Below are 18,852 nucleotides of genomic sequence, written 5' to 3'. Positions count from 1 at the left end.
TATTCTAGGGTTAAAATACTCTACAAAGTATAAATAGGATACTTTTGGTCATAAGGTCTGTCTCGTATAAAACAGAGATTGGAAGATCCGTGGGTCACAACGGGTAAATACAGGTTGGGTTTTGATTTGATGTCCATTTTCCCACTAACATGGAATGAACAGCTGCGGTGATTATTCTCTATCCAATAGCATAGACAGTGAGACAGACCTGTCCAGCAACTACGACTTTGTTTACATACAGTAAGACAACACGTCGTGCATTTAAAAAAAATGTTTTTGTAGAATTACTGCACCAAACACCTTAGTTAGATGTAAACTTGCGCAACTAAAACATCCTCAGCAAAAACTTGAGAATTAATAATAGAGTTATCTTAGATTCAATACGGGGATTTCGAGGAAGTGAAATAGTGTTCCATGGAGAACAAACATCATTAACCAAACGCGGAATAGGTCAGGAAACACACATCCAAGACTGAAATCTCGTTTTTCTAAAAACACACGTACAAATGGACGTGTTCCGTTGCTCTTTAATAAGAAGACCAGTATATAACATATGCACACACGCAAAAGTATTTAGTTAGCCACCAATTGCGCAAGTTCTCCCACTTAAAAAGATGAGAGAGGCCTGTAATTTTCATCATAGGTACACTTCAACTATGACAGACAAAATGAGGGGAACAAATCCAGAAAATCACATTGTAGGATTTTTTATGAATTTATTTGCAAATGGTGGAAAATAAGCATTATCAATAACAAAAGTTTATCTCAATACTTTGTTATATACCCTTTGTTGACAATGACAGAGGTCAAATGTTTTCTGTAGGTCTTCACAAGGTTCTCACACACTGTTGCTGGTATTTTGGCCCATTCCTCCATGCAGAGCTCCACTTTTTAAGTGGGAGAACTTGCACAATTGGTGGCTGACTAAATACTTTTTTGCCCCACTGTATATGTGATATTGTTCCTCATGAGGGCAAATTGGAAATATGAAAATGTGGATATCTCCCAACCCCACACACACAGCAGCTAATACAACAGCCTAACTCATTCATACATGTAGTTACTGCTCTAGATCAGCCATGCATGCCGAAGACAGAAGCAGGTTGATGTTCAAAACAAACGCAATGAGTCATGACCTTGAGGCAAAACTGAGTGATTTCTGCTAGATGGGCCAGCTGCAAAGTCAAAATTGGTTATTTTGTAAAAAGGTAAGGGTTTGGAATTAGGGTTAGCAGTGTGGTTAACGTTAGGTTTAAAATCAGATTTTATGACTTTGTGGCTGTGCCAGCTAGTGACCACTCTGCAAAGCTGCCTCCAAAACCATTTCATTTTTTTTTATTTAACTAGGCAAGTCAGTTAAGAACAAAGAGTTGGAGAGTTGGGAAGAAAGTTCAGAGAGTGAATACATGTAATAAATAAACGAACAGCGCACCAACATGACACAGAAACAACAACGACTGGGGAAGAAACCAAAGGGAGTGACATATAAAGGGCAGGTAATCAAGGAGGTGATGGAGTCCAGGTGAGGTTCATTATGCACGTAACGCTGGTAACAGGTGTGCATCATAACGAGCAGCCTGGTAACCTAGAGGCCGGATAGGGAGCACACGTGACAATAACATTACCAGTACAACTTTTTGGTAATTAAAAAACAAAATGGTTTGTTACGAAATACTTTAAGTTCTATTTTTTTTTAGGCACATTGCCAGAAACTAGTTCATGTTTTCACATCCTTCATCAGTGGGCTAAACATTAGGCAAATAGTGTTAGCGCCATTCTATATCTCAGTCTCAGATCGTATCAGTCCAATCAGAGCAGGAATATAGGCCACCCCTCACTGGAAGGAAAGTACAAAAAGCCATTTAAGGAAACATTTATGCACATTTATGACACTCTAGTTATTCCATAAAGTAAATACTTAAATAACAGTGCTATATTTGCCATTACAGTTTTGTAGGGTTGACTATGCGACAGTTAGATTGCGTGTAAATGTCAGAGAAAATAGCTTTGAATCTGACCGAGTCTCAATCCATTAAAGTATAATCTTTGTCTCATTGCTAGGATGCAATTACAATCATTTTGAGTGTGATTACGCAGTTAGTGCAACAAAGTGCAAGTGGCCTCTGCGTTAGTGCTATCTGACAATTTCCTTAGATTGTCTTTGGGCTGGAAATATAGCGAGATAATGGCTCATGCATATTCTAATCAATAAATTCTAAGCTTGGAATGTAAATAACTTAAGAGACACCCAACATACTATCTCTCCTTACATGACACAGTGTAGGTAGAACTAGGTGGTTTAAAGAGGTTAATTTAAGTGATAAAATGGTTTCATTGCCTCCTACAGATAGAATCTTAATTTGACCATTATTGTCGCAGCAAAATAATCCTGGAGCAACAGGATTTAAACGTTTAGTCCATTTGCATTTTTCCGACGATGTAATGTTGCTTGATCGGTGGTTAGACTATTAGCTGGCCAACATTTCTGTGAGAATTCTCAGGAACAACAGAGTGGTCAAATTAAGATCCTACACCTGCATATGAGGAATAAGAGTGGTGTGGATTCACATACAGTATTCTCTTTCTGTGTATATTCTATATTTCATTATAGCCACCTGTGTAGTGAGTCAAGGCCGGCCTACATAATCTCAGTTCATCAACCCTGCCCACACTACCTAAGGCTGCAAACAGGATGCATGGTGGGTGATGTGTAAGTGTTGGGACTCGGTATAGGACAGTGCGTTAAAAAAGAGAGAACGAGAGAGAGCACGACAGAGGGAGTAAGGGGGGGAAAGATGAGAAAGAAAGAGAGTGAAAAGGAGAGAGATGATCTATGAGAATGAGAAATAGCGAAGCATGAAGGTAGAGCAGGCAGTGAAAACAGAGTGAGAGTAAGTGACAGTGAGAGTGAGCAACATACAGAACGTGAAAACTTGGCCCTCAGCAACAATCAGCCCATTGGCCCTGACCGTTGGCCAGGTTGTCAGGCCAGCAGAGCGTCGCCATGGACACAAACACATACACACAGCTAGGATTGGCAGCCAACATGACGTCAGCAAGGCCTCACTAGAGGCAGAGGTGACATCTGGAACTTGTCATAATGAGCTCCTTCAGTGTTCCAGAGAGATTCCCGAGACGCTGCATCAGAGAGGTGACCACAGCTGGTGATTATGAACACACCATCACCGCAGAATCATGAACAGCTCTTTCAAAGACCCTGTGCGCTTCTTTCAAAGACCCTGTGCGCTCCCGGTTTGTATGGCCCACCATGTCTAATAAAGCTGCTTATACTCACACTTAACAGTCAACCTGTTTCAAGGCCTTTGCTGCCATATTGGGACATTGGTTGAACGAACATTTGCTTTATTTACCAGGACATTTACGATGGACTTGCTAATGCTACGGCTGATGCCCAGCCACTGCCCTGATATGGCTTTCTAGACATAGCCTTGAGGAGCCATAATACACAGCATGTCTGTATCATTATGCTTTCTCTGAGGTGGCTCTGCAGGGGCCGGTGGTCATCAGTCATCGCGAGTGACTTTATCTCTCAGGTGCCAAGGATAACAACGTCAGGGAAACAGAGGACGGTGACCCGCAGAGAGAGAGAGAAGGACAGAGAGTGAGGGAACAATATAGAGAAAGAGTGGGAGGGAGAAAGCGTGTGTACTGTATGTGTGACAGAGAGAGAGAGACAGAGCACACAGAGAGGGAAAAAACAGAGAGATGAGAGATTAGAGAGAGAGAGAGAGAGAGAGAGACAGAGAGGTGGTCGAGGCTCAGGAAACACTATTAAGAGCAATGAATGTCAGTGCCTTTCCTCTCCTGACGATCCAGGTGCCTTTGCTAATTATCAGAGGTCCGATCCCTGTCCCCTGCCACCTGGGGATGCTCTCCATCTCAATGCCAAACACTGGCCTCGTTAGAGGAGAGAGTACAGGGACCAAGGCGACTGTCCCTACTACTACAGACCAACGACAAGATAAGAGACCAGAGAGAAAGAGAGATATGAGACTGAGGCAGAGATGGTCACTCTTAACCAGCAATCAATAGAGATATTTGAGAGCAGAGAGAGAAAGAAGAATGAGGTATTAATGGGCACACTCTACAGACCAATGTAGAGACCAGGGAGACATTAGAGAGTGAGGCACTCTCTAGCTACAGAGTAGTGACATGACTAGCCAACAATTAGCCTAGTATGCCAGGGTAATATGCGATCTATGCCACTGACAGTGGATGAAACTACCCCTATCAATTTCACCAGCGGCTTGAGACATTGTCATAATGAGGCATTAACCAAATCATCCCCTTCTTGCTTGTTTCCCGTGTCGGGTGATGGATGCTGTGGGTATAAGGCATCCATTTTAAATCAAGGCCACAATAAGGAAATTAAAGGGGCTTTTGATTAGTCTGGCATTGTTAGGATAAATTAAGAGATAATTACGGCATCATCCATCCCCCATAATGCAGCCAAACCTTTTGTCAACACCACGCCTTGAGTTAATTACACACAAAATATGCAAAAATGTCTGGTCTCCTAACAACAAAATGGGAAGTAAATTAATATACCTACCTATACATCAAAACGCTAATGAATATTCGGGTCGGAAAATAAATAAATGATTACGGTTTCACAACAACATGCGGAATTAGACTCCAGAGTGCTTTTTCACCTAAAACGAACAGTAAATTGCATAGCCAATGAAGCACAGAGGACATGTACAGCATACGGCACCTAATTTCTAATCACAGTAGAGATAGAGGCTAGGGAGGCTGAGTTTTAGACTAAAGCATAGACATACTGGTCTGTCTGACAAATACACATCTCCAACCAAATCAATTCCCAATTTAATGTTTGCTCAGTACATTAAGGGAGTTCATTACAAGGTAGAGATTGCGTTAAGATGTGTGTTGCTTAACAATATTTTCAAGACCACAGAACGTCATCAAGGTATTGGATTTAACTAAATTGAACCTTCAATAATGTTGAGCCTAAGTAGCACTGCTAAGGTGACAGAATAGAATAGTTTCTGTTTCCAGATCTTGGTTTAGAACACCTTTAAAAAACACTGTGTTCATGTCCAAACTTGACTGCAGCAATGATCTAAAGGCAAACATTTGACTAATTCTATTTAGTTTGACATAATAGTCTGCCTAATTAGCAAACTAATAAGAAGCATGGGTTTTATCACACTGACACCCCACTGGATTTATCCTAGTACCGTTACCTTTTTTATACTGAAATTACTATTGATCATACTTTATCATTGCATTCAATTGTAAAGTGATAGTTCACCTCAAAAGTGGTCTAAAGTTGAGAAGAGTACACATCCCATCCCAGCTATATGGCTCAACCCCAATGAATGGGAAATAAATGCACCATCAACTCATCTCAACATCAGACGTTTGAAAATGTCTGACAAACTTTGATTTTGTAGTGAATTACCACGTTAATGCTCCAGTAATGTAAATAAACATACTTTAAACATGTATAACTCCCTGGCGACTATTTGAGAGTGATTTGTGGCACTCTAAAGAAGATTGATGAGAAAGCAGCTCTCAAACTCAATTAAGAACTCAGTCATGATGATGTTAATTAACCTGGAGACATCTCATCTGCCACTTGATCATTCCAGCGAGAGCTTGATGGCTTTTAATGCTTCCAAAGAAGCACTTCACCCATCACTCCACCTAGTCATTCGAGACACACAATAAGTGTCATTTTCCCCTCCCTGCATCAATTAAGCTTGCGTCTCACATTCTTGCTTAAAAGTTTGTACGTTCTGTACACTCCGGTGTAATACAATGCATCATATTTGACTCTGTACAGCAGCATAAAATAACACTCATTAGCCATTTTCCTATATTCTATCTTCTTGGGTTATACATTAGTCTATATTTGGAAGACGTCTCCTTTTCACAAATATTATGAAGCAATGTTCCTGTAGTGAAATCTCATAGAACTTGAAGACCAGCTGAGAACATTATGTCCACAAACCCCATTGATTTAATGGAGAAACCATTATGAGACGCCATCAAAGAAACGCTGTGATTTGCCATTTCAACATAATTCACAATAATAATTACCTGTCAAACATCAAACTGTGTCAGTTACTGGTAATTGCAGTGTTGCTGGAGTGGTGGATTATCGCAGATTCCACCGCCTAGGCTCTCAAAGATGTTGACAGGCTTTGATTATAGTTACATGGAATGTTATAAGCGATGCCGCACTGAAAAGCTAGAATATAAAGTACAAATACGACAATCATTGGAGATGAAAGTTTTAAAAACAAAAGTATTTTTGCTCGCCAGGCCTAGAAAGCCAAAGTCTCTCTCCCTAAATCATCCCTTTATCCGAGGGATCAGTTTAGAAAGAGCCAACTAAATGACATGCTCTTCACTGATAACCTTTTCTCTGCTTTCTTCTTTAAATGTTTTCTGACTTAGTTTGGAGATAAAGTCACGGCTTTGATCTTCAAGCTCGCTTTTCGAGATGGAATTGGATCCCTCGATTTCTGTAGCCGCTTAGATTCAGAATTTGTGTTAATTTCCTCGCTTTTTTTAAAACCATGTACCTTTAAAAACTGGGAGCTTAATAATTTAACTACACAAGCCTCATTGGAGAAGAAAAAACCTTGTTGCGGGCACATGTTGTAAAATTAATACTGATTAATGCAAACTAACTAAACAAATAACAAGGCACGGCAACTGTTTACCGCTGAACATTGTTGTGGTTAATCATATTCTGATGCTGTGCTCGCCCATCATAAGGTAGCTACAATTTTAATGATTGACTCGTCATTGTAATAACATCCCTCGCAGCCTGAACTGAGGGGGATGAAGGGGGAGGGGTCATATCCACAGATCCATCAAGCCTAGATGTCCATTAGCCTACGAACAACAACATATTATCTGGAGCAAATAAAAAGAGAGGCTACATTAGCATTTAGATCATCTCAGTGCTAATGCGTGAATCGCAACACGTTGGGGCTCTGATGTTGCTGCTCTGCGGCGCTGGAGCACTGTCATCCGGAGAGAAAGATGCTGGGATGCCAGGGTGGTCTGGTAGCCAGGCTGCCCATCATGCGGACCCCCACTGTGGCCATCTGTGTGTCTGTCCTCGTGGGGGCCGCATGGGGCACGCTGCTAGACCACTGAAAGCAGGCCAACTGCATGTGGCCAAACGTGGTCAATGCCTAAACGTGGAAGCGCCACATGACGCCTGCAAACTAGGCCTCAGCACCAGGAGGAGAGGTGAATGGAGGGAAACAGAAGCCATACCAAGGGTAGCTGCCATTAAAATGTCTGAGATGTTTAGAACGCATGGTTCTGTACAGACATGAAATAGCCATTACCACCTCCAACTAAAGGATTAACGCTATGCATCTCTGAAGTCAGGCATCTCAACCTTCACTCATACTGTTAAGAGCGTATAGAGCAGTGTTAGATAGACATTATTAAGGAACAACAGCACACAACAAAACAAACCTAAAATCCATTATCTCCAGAAGCAAAGCTGAAAAGACTCCCTGGGCTCAAGTATATTGATCAAACACACACAACAAAAAAATTCTACTCTTACCTAAATCAGCACAGATTTATGGTGGCAAAGGTCCACAGTGCACGAAAGAGAATAGAGATACTCAATAATTACACATGTCCATCTAACACACAGACATGAATACATAATTGAGATGTTTGAAATGTTCCCTTATTTCCCGAGAGCTCAGTAATAGAATAAAAGCTATGTAATACTTCAAACATCAAATATAAATTATTTGCGATAACAAAGAGCACATCAATGCCCAGCAGTGTTCCATTGACAGGTATTCAGGCTGAAACCTTGGGAAAAGCTCTCAGAGAGCCTCTGAAAGGCTCCAAATCATTAATTTTCGACTGGCAATCTGGGATACAATAAAAAAGGCCCTCATTTATCAAATAATCGTAAGCTCAAATCTGGAGGCCTATATAGCTAAATCAAACCCTTTTTTCAAACCAGGTGGTAGCAATGTATGTTTAAAAAAAATGTAATACACTAACAGAATGCTGTCATATCTTGATTATGCAGTCTTTCTGGGAAATCCTTCCTCCCTTTCCATTCCCTCATACTGTACCTGTAACTGTAAAGTGCCCTCTTCTTGCTTTTCCCCTCTATTCTGGCCCAAATCTTTACTGTATATAATACCTGTTGTCTACTCAATTCTTTCCCTCTTTCTTTTCCTCTCCTCTCCGTCTTCCCTATTCACTCTGTCCTTCTCTTAAAATGTCTTGTCCTGGTCTCTCTTCTTTGATTACAGTGCCTTGCGAAAGTATTCGGCCCCCCTGAACTTTGCGACCTTTTGCCACATTTTAGGCTTCAAACATAAAGATATAAAACTGTATTTTTTTTGTGAAGAATCAACAACAAGTGGGACACAATCATGAAGTGGAACGACATTTATTGGATATTTCAAACTTTTGTAACAAATCAAAAACTGAAAAATTGGGCGTGCAAAATTATTCAGCCCCTTTACTTTCAGTGCAGCAAACTCTCTCCAGAAGTTCAGTGAGGATCTCTGAATGATCCAATGTTGACCTAAATTACTAATGATGATAAATACAATCCACCTGTGTGTAATCAAGTCTCCGTATAAATGCACCTGCACTGTGATAGTCTCAGAGGTCCGTTAAAAGCGCAGAGAGCATCATGAAGAACAAGGAACACACCAGGCAGGTCCGAGATACTGTTGTGAAGAAGTTTAAAGCCGGATATGGATACAAAAAGATTTCCCAAGCTTTAAACATCCCAAGGAGCACTGTGCAAGCGATAATATTGAAATGGAAGGAGTATCAGACCACTGCAAATCTACCAAGACCTGGCCGCCCCTCAAAACTTTCAGCTCATACAAGGAGAAGACTGATCAGAGATGCAGCCAAGAGGCCCATGATCACTCTGGATGAACTGCAGAGATCTACAGCTGAGGTGGGAGACTCTGTCCATAGGACAACAATCAGTCGTATATTGCACAAATCTGGCCTTTATGGAAGAGTGGCAAGAAGAAAGCCATTTCTTAAAGATATCCATAAAAAGTGTCGTTTAAAGTTTGCCACAAGCCACCTGGGAGACACACCAAGCATGTGGAAGAAGGTGCTCTGGTCAGATGAAACCAAAATTGAACTTTTTGGCAACAATGCAAAACGTTATGTTTGGCGTAAAAGCAACACAGCTGAACACACCATCCCCACTGTCAAACATGGTGGTGGCAGCATCATGGTTTGGGCCTGCTTTTCTTCAGCAGGGACAGGGAAGATGGTTAAAATTGATGGGAAGATGGATGGAGCCAAATACAGGACCATTCTGGAAGAAAACCTGATGGAGTCTGCAAAAGACCTGAGACTGGGACGGAGATTTGTCTTCCAACAAGACAATGATCCAAAACATAAAGCAAAATCTACAATGGAATGGTTCAAAAATAAACATATCCAGGTGTTAGAATGGCCAAGTCAAAGTCCAGACCTGAATCCAATCGAGAATCTGTGGAAAGAACTGAAAACTGCTGTTGACAAATGCTCTCCAACCAACCTCACTGAGCTCGAGCTGTTTTGCAAGGAGGAATGGGAAAACATTTCAGTCTCTCGATGTGCAAAACTGATAGAGACATACCCCAAGCGACTTACAGCTGTAATCGCAGCAAAAGGTGGCGCTACAAAGTATTAACTTAAGGGGGCTGAATAATTTTGCACGCCCAATTTTTCAGTTTTTGATTTGTTAAAAAAGTTTGAAATATCCAATAAATGTTGTTGCACTTCATGATTGTGTCCCACTTGTTGTTGATTCTTCACAAAAAATACAGTTTTATATCTTAATGTTTGAAGCCTGAAATGTGGCAAAAGGTCGCAAAGTTCAAGGGGGCCGAATACTTTTGCAAGGCACTGTATATATGCACTTTGATACTACCTCTTCCTTCTTCATTCCCTCTCTGTTCTTCCTTTACGCAGTGCACTCCATCCTACTATTTCTATCCCTTCTTGCCCTCCCCGTGCTTTTTCTCTCTCCCTTCCTCTCCTTCTCCTGAACTGCTGCCCATGTCCTATCCTAGATGGCGAAGCAGTCAGACGTGTGTTTTGTCTTGTCCCGTGAAAATGTTGTTTTCCTCGTTTTTCGTATATATTTCATATATATTTTAATCTCACTTTCCATATACAGACTGAATATACTCTCCTGCAACCCGCCTCACCCAATGTGGTACGGATCTGCTATTTTTATACTTTAGAACCAGAACCCCCATCTAAGCCCCAGCTAACTAGCTACTAGCTAGTAGTCAGTTAACCACTGCTAGCGGTCTTCACCGTTAACTCAGACTCCAGCCAGCCTCAGCTCGGTCAATACCTGCCAGCCTGCACAGCGCGATATCAACCCAGAGCATATCGGACTGCTTTTTCTCTACCACATCTCCAAATTCCTACTGCAAGCTCTGAACCTTTACACCGGATCATTGCAGCTAGCTAGCTCCTGGCTAACGTCTCTGTCCTGAAGCAAGCACCAGTTAGCCTTGACCTAGCCTCGAGCTAGGCCCATCTCCCGGCTAGCCGAAGAGGTCCACCAGGTAATTATTGGGCTACAATACCGCTTTTGCCAACTGCCGACACGAAGCCCCGCCGATCCATCACGACTGGTCTGCCAATGTAATTCTCCAAGGTGGTTTCAACAGGTCCTTCCGTTGCCATGATGCCGAAGGCCCATCTGCTAGCCCTGGCCAGCTAGCTGTCTGAATCGCCGTGTCTCCAGCTCGCCTAGCGTAGCAACGACTACTGAATAGGCTCCCTGAGTCATCTATTGCTACTCATTGGACCATATGATCACTCGGCTACACATGCCTCTCCCTAATGTCAATATACCTTGTCTATTGCTGTTTTGGTTTGTGATTATTGTCTTATTTCACCGTAGAGTCCCCAGCCCTGCCCAATATGCCTTAGATAGCCCTTTGCCTCCCCCCCACACACATACCTTACCTGGCTTAACTGGTGCCTCTAGAGAACCAAACCTTTCTCATCGTCATTCAATGCCTAGTTTTACCTCCACTGTACTCACATCCTACCATACCCTTGTCTGTACATTATGCCTTGAATCTATTCTTCCACGCCCAGATATCTGCTCCTTTTACTCACTGTTCCTAACGAACTAGACGACCAGTCCTTATAGCCTTTAGCCGTACACTCATCCTACTCCTCCTCTGGTGATGTAGAGGTTAACCCAGGGCCTGCAGCCCCCAGCACCACTCCCATTCCTCAGACGCTCTCATTTGTTGACTTCTGTAACTGTAAAAGCATTGGTTTCATGCATGTTAACATCAGAAGCTTCCTCCCTAGATTGTTTTATTCACTGCTTTAGCACATTCCGCCAACCCGGATGTCCTAGCCGAGTCCCGATCCTGACTTAGGAAGGCCACCAAAAATCCTGAAATTTCCATTCCCAACTACAACATTTTCGACAAGATAGAAATGCCAAAAAGGGCAGAGTTGTAACTCTACTACAGAGATAGCCTGCAGAGTTCTGTCATACCATCCTGGTCTATGCCCAAACAATTTGAGCTTCTACTTTTAAAAATCCACCTTTCCAGAAACAAGTATCTCACCATTGCCGCTTGTTATAAACCCCCCTCAGGCCCCAGCTGTGCCCTGGACACCATATGTGATATGGTATATTGATTGCCACCCATCTATCTTCAGAGTTCGTACTGTTAGGTGACCTAAATTGGGATATGCTTAACACCCCAGCCATCCTACAATCTAAGCTAGATGCCCTCAATCTCACACAAATGATCATGGAACCTACCAGGTACAACCCTAAATTCATAACCATAGATATCATCCTGGCAAACTTGCACTCTAAATACACCTCTACTGTCTTCAACCAGGATCTCATCACCGCCTCAATGCCTGCGTCCGTAATGGGTCCGCGGCCAAACGACCACCCCTCATCACTGTCAAACGCTCCCTAAAATACTTCAGAGAGCAGGCCTTTCTAATCGATTTGGCCCGGCTATCCTGGAAGGATATTGACCTCATCCCATCAGTAGAGGATGCCTGGTTGCTCTTTAAAAGTGCTTTCCTCAACATCTTAAATATGTATGCCCCATTCAAAAAATGTAGATCTAAGAACAAATATAGTCCTTGGTTCACCCCAGACTTGACTGCCCTTGACCAGCAGAAAAACATCTTGTGGCGTTCTGCATTAGCATCGAATAGCCCCCGTGATATGCAACTTTTCAGGAAAGTCAGGAATCAGCACACACAGTCAGTTAGGAAAGCTAAGGATAGCTCTTTCAAGTAGAAATGTGCATCCTGTAGCACTAATTCCAAAAAGTTTCGGGACACTCTAAGGTTCATGGAGAATAAGGAGCACCTCCTCCCAGCTGCCAACTGCAATGAGGCTAGGAAACACTGTCACCACCAATAAATCTACAATAATCAATCCCTTTCCACCTAGCTACCCCTACCACTGCAAACAGCTCTGCACCCCCCGCAGCAACTTGCCCAAGCCCCCCTCCCCGCTTCTCCTTCAACCAAATCCTGACAGCTGATGTTCTGAAAGAGCTACAAATCTGGATCCCTACAAATCAGCTGGGCTAGACAATCTGGACCCTCTCTTTTTAAAATTATCCGCCAAAATAGTTGCAACCCCACATTACTAACCAGTTTAACCTCTCTTACGTATCGTCTGAGATCCCCAAAGATTGTAAAGCTGATGCGGTCATCCCCCTCTTCAAAGGGGGAAACACTCTAGACCCAAACTAATATAGACCCTATATCCATCCAAAAATTTGAAAGCCAAGTTAACAAGCAGATCACCGACCATTTCGAATCCCGCCGTACCTTCTCCACTATACAATCTGGTTTCCGAGCTGGTCATGGGTGCACCTCAGCCACGCTCAAGGTCCTAAACGATATCATAACCACCATCGATAAAAGACAGTACTGTGCAGCAGTCTTCATCGACCTGACCAAGGCTTTCGACTCTGTCAATCACCGCATTCTTTCGGCAGACTTAATAGCCTTGGTTTCATCAACTACTTCTCCGATAGAGTTCATGGTGTCAAATCGGAGGGTCTGTTGTTCACTCATGCTGCCAAACATAACCTTGTAAAACTGACCATCCTACCGATCCTTCACTTCGGCGATGTATTTTACAAAATAGCCTCCAACACTCTACTCAGCAAACTGGATCACAGTGTCATCCGTTTTGTTACCAAAGCCCCATATACTACCCACCACTGCAACCTGTATGCTCTCGTTGGCTGGCCCTCGCTTCATATTCGCCGCCAAACCCACTGGCTCCAGGTCATCTATAAGTCTTTGCTAGGTAAAGCCCCGCCTTATCTCAGCTCACTGGTCACCATAGCAACACCACCTTTGGCCACCTTTCCTTCCAGTTCTCTGCTGCCAGTGACTGGAAACATATCTCCCTCTCCAACTTTAAGCATCAGCTGTCAGAGCAGCTCCATCACTGTACCTGTCCACAGCCAATCTGTAAATAGCACACCCAAATACCTCATCCCCATATTGTTATTTATCTTCTTGCTCTTCTGCACCACAGTATCTCTACTTGCACATCATCATCTGCACATCTATCGCCCCAGTGTTAATGCTAAACTGTAATTATTTTGCCTCTTTATTGCCTTACCTCCCTACTCTTCTACATTTGCACACACTGTACATAGATCTTTTTATTGTGTTATTGACTGTACGTTTGTTTATGTGTAACTCTGTGTTGTTTTTGTTGCACTGCTTTGATTTGTCTTGGCCAGGTCGCAATTGTAGATGTGAACTTGTTCTCAACTGGCCTAACTGGTTGAATAAAGATTAAATTTAAAAAATGATAAAAAATGTCAGCTTGCGTAGCTAGGAGCCATCGCTCCAGATTGCTGCCCAGCTCCACATTGCCTAATGCAGGGGAATGTGTATTTTTTTTTAGGCTGGGCTGGTGTGTGTGTGTGTTTGTGTGTGTTGCTGTGAGGTGGGAGATGTGTACACTCAGCAGGTTTCAGTAGGGCCCTGCCAAGCCCATCTGGAGTCAGCTCCACCACTCCCCAGTGTAATTACCTCCTTTGAGTACCCCTACTGTCCATCACATTGGCTGTGTGTTTGTGGGTGTGTGTGTATTTGAGAGTGTGTGTGTGAAGGAGATTCTCGATGGGTGTGTGAGTGTGTGTTGTACTGTATATTGAATTGTGGCTACATTAGGTAAAATAGTTTGTGTATTATTTGTGCGTGTGTGTGTGTGTGCGAGAAAGAGGAAGAGTGAATGTGTACTGTATTTGGTGAGTGAACAAAGGCATTTAACATTTATGTTTGTAAGGCAGGCTGATCAACATTTCATCACACATTCACAGAGCCAATTAGCATGCTCTTTTTGTTTCCCTCCTTTATGTAACCACCACAGTTTGAAGGAGGGGAAACTGTGCCCGGCCAAATTAATAACATAAATGCTCAAGCGGCCATGATCAAGTGTCCTATTAGGCCTGGCTAAATTAGTTATGTGTGACTGTGTTTCTCTCACGCTCACTTCACTTTTTAATGAGCAATTTTATTTGAAAATGTCTGTTGACATGACACAAAACCAATTGCAGTCAGACAAAAGAGAGAAGCGGGTCATCTCATCAGGATCAATGATCTGTGGAAGGACTGATAGCTGGTTTATGAAACTCATCCACACCATTGTTGTTGTGATAGCGATGATGACCAGGAGCGATCTTAACATGTAAATCTTGGTGGGGTAAACTCTCCCAATTCTTTTTTAGATGCACAGTATGCTAACAAAGCCACCACACAACACAACACTAAGCATTACATTAATTGCATTAAAACAGTGACAAACGGTGGCCTATATGGCCTATATAAAGCTGTCCCAACTGCAGAGCTTTCTTTACAGCACCATGGAGTGAATCCTTACCACCGCTACACCTGGCTATCAGCAGATCCTTGTCTGGCAGCGAAACAGTTCATTCAGCCTCATTTACTGCCTCTAAAAAAAAACATAGCTGATATGGCTGACTTGCTTAAACAAATGTGGTTTCTACTGACATTTGAGATGTACAAACTATGGCATAAGGGAACGATCAGCGCATAAGAGGCAATCCGTAATTTCGATTAAGACATTAATGAGCGAGCTAGGACGGATATAGTCAATATAACTATTTGTTCAGCACGGTTGAAATGTACAGCGACTGAATTCATAACATGGGCCGTTCTTACAATATTCTCCCTGTACACCAAGTCAGAACCATGGATAAATAAAGGGGGCATATAAGCAGACAATGAAACTGTCACAATATTCAATGATCACATTTCTCTTAAACAGGCTAAAGGCAAAATGAGCACCACCATGTCAGAACAGTAGGCTAAATTAAGAGGGGGAAAGGGACCACATTATTAGGGTGAGGCACATGGGCAACTAACAGCTTACTACATAACATACAAAAAGTATGACTTTCTTACCTACAGTATACAAATCTCCCTGGCATATTACATCAGTATGCAGCAGCATACAATACATTTTTGGACTCACCTTGTTGTTCTGTGCTCATTTGAACAGGAAGGTGGCGCGGCGGTCCTTATCAAACTTATGGTGCTTTCAAGACAACTGGGAACTCGGAAAAAAACAAGGTTTAATCATGATGTCAGTGATCTTCAGGTAGGAGCTCTAGAAAGAGGGCAGAGTTCCCGACCTGGAATTTCGAGTTGGATGACTGTTCAAAATGTATTTTCCCAGTCTGAGCTTTTTTTTTTCCAGAGTTCCCAGTTGTCTTGAACTCACTGAAATCTGAGATTCTCCAGTTCCAAGTTTCCAGTTGTTTTGAACGCGTAAGAAGTCATGCTGGACTGACAGCTTGGTCAATGTATTCAACCTTTTCTGGCCCATGGCATTTGAATGTTTATCCATTTAAACTTGGAAAAGAAGGGCCTCCCTACATCGCAGTACTAGCTGTGCCACCAGAGATTCTGGGTTCGAGCCCAGGCTCTGCCGCAACTGACTGCGACCAGGAGGCTCATGGGGCGGCGCACAATTGGCCCAGCACTGTTAGGGAAGGTTTGGCCGGTAGGGATATACTTGTCTCATCTCGCACCAGTGACGCCTGTGGCGGGCCGGGTGCAGTGCACGCTGACCAGGTCGCTAGGTGTAGGGTGTTTACTCTGACACATTGGTGCAGCTCGCTTCTGGGTTGGATGTGCGTTGTGTCAAGAAGCAGCACCATGGAGTGAATCCTTACCACCGCTACACCTGGCTATCAGCAGATCCTTGTCTGGCAGCGAAACAGTTCATTCAGCCTCATTTACTGCCTTTAAAAAAAAACATAGCTGATATGGCTGACTTGGTTGGGTTGTGTTTTGGAGGACGCATGGCTCTTGACCTTTGCCTCTCCTGAGTCCGTACGGGAGTTGCAGCGTTGAGACAAGACAGTAACTACTACCAATTGGATACCACGATACCCAAACTTGAACCACACACCCACTCCACTGAATAGCAGGCTAGTGATTGCTTTGCAATACTTGCAGTTAGTCACTGTTACCTTCCAAACCCCTTTGCGATTTCCAACTCGTTGTGTAATGTTAATGGCTGATGAGCACCGATAGGTTTTAGCTATAATTTCAATTGATATGACAAGGATTGAAAAGGATTTGCCAGTAGATTGCCAGTAGGTTTGCTATGTATTTTCTGCTGGCTACCCCACCACCCCGGATTCCCACCGCAAACTGAACTTTTTTCATCTGGATCTTCACAACTAGCTAACTAGCTAACCGCAACCCCGGATGACTACTCCTAGCGTTTCCATCCACTTAGCTTGAAGCTAGCCCAGCCAGAGCTCCTGTGCTACCACCGAAGCATACTCCTGGGCTACAATATCCGGACCCACGACCGGTCTATCAATGTCACCGCATGAAGAGGCATAAACAGACTTAACCCCCATCGCGACTTCCCCCAAAAGCTAACTTTCTAGCCCTTGCTATCTGCTTGCTTGCTAATTCGGCCTGATAACTGCTAGCTTGTTTAGCCCAGGCCTACTAACTGTTAGCTTGTTAGCACAGGCCTGTTAACTGTCTGAATCGCCGCGTCCACAGCCAGCCCATCCACTCACTGGACCCATTTTTACTTTCAATGTGTTTTCGATTTTTAATTCGATTATACCTTCCTGTAACCTGCCTCACCCAATGTGATACGGAATCGCTATTATTTTAAATTTTTAGAACACATTCAAGAACCTCCAGAAGCCAACCAGCTAACTAGCTACAAGCTATTTAGTCATTGTTAGCCACTGCTAGCGGCTTTACCTTCTGCACAGCCAGCCAGTTTTTTTAGCTTGGATAATACTCGCCAGTCTAGCTTCCCTGTCCCATCCACCGCTGCCCCCTGGACACTGTGATCACTTGGCTACATAGCTGATGCCTGCTGGACTGTCCATTAATCACGGTACTCCATTCTGTTTGTTTATGTTTTATCTGTCGGCCCCAGCCGCACTCAGGCTCTGTGTGTAGTTATTCCGACCCTCTCTGCCTAGAGGATCTGTCGACCCTCTCTGTTGTCTCAACCACTGGTTTAGCTAGCTCTCCCAATCAACACCTGTGATTGCTGTATGTCTCTCTCAAATGTCAATATGCCTTGTATACTGTTGTTCAGGTTAGATATCATTGATTTAGTTTACAATGGAGCCCCTAGTTCCACTCTTCATACCCCTGATGCCTCCTTTGTCCCACCTCCCACACATGCGGTGACCTCACCCATTACAACCAACATGTCCAGAGATATAACCTCTCTTATCATCACCCAGTGCCTGGGCTTACCTCTGCTGTACCCGCACCCCACCATACCCCTGTCTGCGCATTATGCCCTGAATATATTCTACCATGCCCAGAAATCTGCTCCTTTTATTCTTTGTCCCCAACGCACTAGGCGACCAGTTTTGATAGCCTTTAGCCGCACCCTCATACTACTCCTCCTCTGTTCCGCGGGTGATGTGGAGGTAAACCCAGGCCCTGCATGTCCCCAGGCACCCTCATTTGTTGACGTCTGTGATTGAAAAAGCCTTGGTTTCATGCATGTCAACATCAGAAGCCTCCTCCCTAAGTTTGTTTTACTCACTGCTTTAGCACACTCTGCTAACCCTGATGTCTTTGCCGTGTCTGAATCCTGGCTCAGGAAGGCCACCAAAAATTCTGAGATTTCCATACCCAACTATAACATTTTCCGTCAAGATAGAACTGCCAAAGGGGGAGGAGTTGCAGTCTACTGCAGAGATAGCCTGCAAAGTAATGTCATACTTTCCAGGTCCATACCCAAACAGTTCGAACTACTAATTTCAAAAACTACTCTCTCCAGAAATAAGTCTCTCACTGTTGCCGCCTGCTACCGACCCCCCTCAGCTCCCAGCTGTGCCCTGGACACCATTTGTGAATTGATGGCCCCCCATCTAGCTTCAGAGTTTGTTCTGTTAGGTGACCTAAACTGGGATATGCTTAACACCCCGGCAGTCCTACAATCTAAGCTAGATGCCCTCAATCTCACACAAATCATAAAGGAACCCACCAGGTACAACCCTAAATCTGTAAACAAGGGCACCCTCATAGACGTCATCCTGACCAACTGGCCCTCCAAATACACCTCCGCTGTCTTCATCCAGGATCTCAGGGATCACTGCCTCATTGCCTGTATCTACTACGGATCCGCAGTCAAACGACCACCCCTCATCACTGTCAAACGCTCCCTAAAACACTTCTGTGAGCAGGCCTTTCTAATCGACCTGGCCCGGATATCCTAGAAGGACATTGACCTCATCCCGTCAGTTGAGGATGCCTGGTCATTCTTTAAAAGTAACT

General features: G+C 43.5%; 1 protein-coding gene across 4 annotated transcripts in view; it reads right to left on the bottom strand.

Moving 5' to 3' along the window:
• Nucleotides 1-18,852, bottom strand: part of LOC110509703 (netrin receptor UNC5D) — a 322,852-nt gene that overhangs the window by 155,706 nt on the left and 148,294 nt on the right. The gene's annotated exons all lie outside the window — the stretch shown is intronic.

Source organism: Oncorhynchus mykiss, chromosome 29 (assembly GCF_057628025.1).
Source record: "Oncorhynchus mykiss isolate SJ-2025 chromosome 29, ASM5762802v1, whole genome shotgun sequence".
Classification (NCBI taxonomy): Eukaryota; Metazoa; Chordata; class Actinopteri; order Salmoniformes; family Salmonidae; genus Oncorhynchus; species Oncorhynchus mykiss.
Note: the sequence above shows the minus strand (reverse complement) of the source record. Positions and strands in the feature narration are given on the sequence as shown.